The following is a 4,076-nucleotide window of genomic DNA, read 5'->3' on the forward strand; positions in this document are numbered from 1 at the left end:
ATATATATGAATTTATATCACTGTATCAACTAGATCATCATATGTTATTATACACCATTGGTCACGATGCGCTTCCTCGTATTGCGGTAGCTTTCGAATGATGCCACTCCGCTGGTTAGACAAGCAGGCCAACATTCTGTTTCCAGTCCGTCTCGTAACAGGGTTACCGATTTAAATGTGACTGGATTGGAGTACGAGGGGCGTTCATTAAAGATTTCCCCTGACCCACTTCCCAAGGACTGGGATAAACGAAACTTGCCATAATTATTAATCCTTCTCTACATAGTCACTACCAATGGTGACACACTTCTCTCATTGCTTTATGAAGCTGTGAAGACCTCGTCTGTTGAGAAGCTGGTAGGTTGCGTCTGGAGCCAAGACATTACTTCAGAAAGAAGTTCATTATCATCCGAAAAGTGCTTCCCCTTCAAAAAAGACTTTATGGTTAGAAAGAGGAGGAAGTCAGATGTTGCAAGATCGGAAGAATAAGGGAGATGAGGAAGAATTTCATAGCTGCAGGAGTGTGCTTTCGTCTGAGCAACATGCGCATTGTGAATTGCGGCATTGTCTTGGAGGCGGCGGACTTCTTTGGTCAGCATGCCACGCCGCTTTGCTTTGAGGGCGCCACAAAAGCATATGCCTCGTTAATTGTGGTGCCCTTTACCAGAAAATCCATCGCCACTACTCCGCGCTGGTCTCAAAAGACTGAGTATCACCATACCTGCTGAGGGTTGGACACGAGCCTTCTTTGGAGGTGGTGAGTTATCATGCTTCCATTGCTTCAACTGAGAATCGAAACCACGATCCAGTGCTCCTTAATGCAATACTTTAACCACCAGGTCAAGCGCCTTCGTACGTGTACACTCGTATAAATAAATATATAAATATATAAATTATTTATCTATGTTTTGCTAGCAGAGTATTATGTATGCAACTGTAAAGGTGAAGGTATTACGAAACAACTTTTTATTGGAACAAATCTAACTTAGTTTTATTTCTGGATTAATTGTTTGTTTGGTGAGCTGGTTGTCAGGAAAGGAATATCAAAAGTTTCAACGCAACAAAATACTAGCAACCTCATGTTTTTTTCCTGCCAACCGTACTTATCAAACCTGTATGTACTTGGCAAAGGGACAGTTGCAGGAGTGTCTACCTATTACATATTTAATCAAGATCTTCTCAGTTCAATCAAGCAAAATTTATTGAGGTTTGCGATTGATTTTGACTAGGCACTGGGCCAATGTTATTTAGAATAGCGTAATAGTTAATTCTGTGAATTGGTGTAGAATAGTGGTAAGATCCTGGTGAAGTGAGTCTGCAATACATGTTTCATTGGTGATTATGCAGTTTATTAAGATTATAGTTTTATGAATTATTAACCACTTTATGTCAATCTGGGCGGTGACAGCTGTATTTCAGCATCTATAAAATATTTGGTTTATGGACGCATTGGACATCAGTATCAAGATCCCCCCACGTAATAATCTTGCATTTGTACTAAAAAAAAAGGGTTCTATATCCGAGGAAAACAAGGAAGAAAAACGGCGAAAAAAGTCACCAAAATGTTGTCTTTTACCAAAGACACTTTTAATAAAAATCGAGAATTTCTGAGAAACAAAGAAATCGTTAGAAGAGCGAAGGCTCTAAGACGTGATAGTGTAATAAGGATGCAATTGGTTAGTTACCCTCTGCAGGAGCTAAATCATCAGGATGCAAGGACAGTAGGAAAGGGAAGAAAATAGCACTGGATGCCATGGCGTGATTTTGTTTAAGGTAGACCGCCACTTGCCAGGCAGAAGCCCACTCACTTGGCTCAGAGGATGTCATCAGTGGCACCATGGAGGAGACGTACTGACTTTGACCTGTGAGTTGCAGCGAGCTGTTGTGGATCAGTTCTTTTAGGTCACGCCTTGTAGCCAGCTCGCTTGGCATTGCCTTCTTTCGCTGTCACAGCCATTGAGAGACATAGATGTCGCTTCGTCTGCCTGATCAACCGTTGAGGACTTGATGATTCCTTCTCGTAGCCTTAGCCTAAAGAGGCATCCTGCAAGGCAACATGGGAGGATCCAATTTTTACCTATTGGTGGGGCCCTAACAAGTGCTACCACTCCGGGCCAGAGCGGACCTGGGAGAAATGGCAACTAAGGGGTGTCTCCACGCTCCTCATAACTCCTGTCCTCCCGAACTGGAGCTTCACCACCGGTTGCAGTTTTGTGTCTTATGGCTACCAGCAGGAAAGAGGAACCGCAGAATACCACGATTTCGAACCATTCAAGAAAAGCTGAAGACTGTCAAGAAAAAAAAAAAATAGAACACTAGAGAACTGCTGTCTGATACACCAAAATGCTCAAGTTGGACTGAATGACTGAGTATAAGACAATGAAAACCATGAAATGGGTAAACGGATAAATATCAAAAACATGGCCGGGGAGGAAGATGGTGGAAATAAGTAATTGTTTGATTATCGGGAGAAATAGAGAGAGGATGTTGCGTCTCTTGAAATGTCCCTCAGTGTCCTTTGGTTATCGATTTTGATTGATTAATCGATTGATTCAATGAATCTCCTTTGTAGCATGTATATTTACTTGTAATTTTATGGATTGTTAGACTTATTTTTAGTGTAAACATCAACAACATTCATATCCTTCCTTTGAGAACATTAATTCTGAATAAGAACTGATTTAGATCTTACTGACCAACCCATGACCGCACAGAGAACCGATGGAAAGGGTTTAAGATGGAGATGATAGTGATGATGATATTGTTGTTGTTGATGATGATGATGAGGACGATGATGAGGATGATGATGAGGATGATGATGATGATTGTTTTAAAGTTTAGATCAGTTCGATTTCCGATTATCATTAACTGTTTAATTTCTGCGTATTCTGGTACACGATTCCGGACAAATTTCAAAATAGGAATCTCGTATTCTAAATTTGGCGTTTAGTGTGTATGTGCCATTAGTCTAGGGAATAACGCCTAATGACACGTGGACGCACGTATATATATATATATATATATATATATATATATATATATATGTAGTATATTACAACTGAATTCTTATTTCGCGGCTTGAGTTTCATGCTACTGTGATCTTACATCACATCCTTATATGCAAATATACATACATACACGCATGCGCACGCACACTCACATGTATGTATCTATCTATCTGTGTGTGTGTATGTGTATGTGTGTGCGTGTCTGTGTGTATGCGTGTGCGCGTGTGTTTCGTCGGCGACGAAACCGGCGACCCTATCAACCCTGCTTGTCAAGGAGTGTGGTTTTCGATGGACACTCTGCAGGACGGAGAACAAAACCTGTCAAAGGACGGATTAACTCAATAATCAACAACCACCCAACAGCTGGAAGTGAGAGATACCCAGTCTTTGTTTAGATCTCTCTTTAGGAGAAGGAAAACTGAGATGTAACACCCGCAACTTCGTTTCTATCTAATAATGTTGATCAGATCTTCTTTTAGGGCAAAGGTACACATTGTTTAGAGAGTAGGATTGGTCCTGTGCAAGGCTTTACCTCATTTTAAAGAGCTTCAAGTGGAGGTCCATGGCTTAGTGGTTAGGGTGTCAAAATCATAATCGTAAGATTGTAGTTTCGATTCCTGGACCGGGTGACGCGTTGTGTTCTTGAGCAAAGCACTTCATTTCCTGTTGTTCCAGTTCACTCAGCTGACAACAATGAGTAATGCTACGATGGACTGGCGTCCTGTCCAGCTGGGGAACCCATACCCCATTGAAACCGGGAAACCGGGCCCATGAGCCTGGCTAGGCTTTAAAAGGGCACATTTATTATTTTTAAAAAGCTTCAAGTACAGGCATCACTTGATTTTTAACACCTCTATTATGCGTTGTATATTGTGGTTGGTCATTATCGAAAATGACAAAACAATCAATGAAAAATTCCATGATGGAATGAAAGCATGTGTCAAGTTGAGTAATAACTCTTTGAACGCCTGCTGCAAGTGATTACTATCGTTGCCACATCCGTACAAACGTGTGTAGGTTCCTAGCGGAACTGAAAAGTCGTATTCAAGCTGTTTTAAGAGAACAATC

The 4,076-nt window shown here is 41.1% G+C and overlaps 1 protein-coding gene across 1 annotated transcript in view; it reads left to right on the forward strand.

Annotated features, from left to right (window-relative positions):
- LOC106882030 (transient receptor potential cation channel subfamily V member 5) overlaps positions 1-4,076 on the forward strand; it is a 156,109-nt gene that overhangs the window by 5,391 nt on the left and 146,642 nt on the right. The window lies entirely within an intron of this gene.

This window comes from Octopus bimaculoides, chromosome 3 (assembly GCF_001194135.2).
Source record: "Octopus bimaculoides isolate UCB-OBI-ISO-001 chromosome 3, ASM119413v2, whole genome shotgun sequence".
In the NCBI taxonomy this organism is placed as follows: Eukaryota; Metazoa; Mollusca; class Cephalopoda; order Octopoda; family Octopodidae; genus Octopus; species Octopus bimaculoides.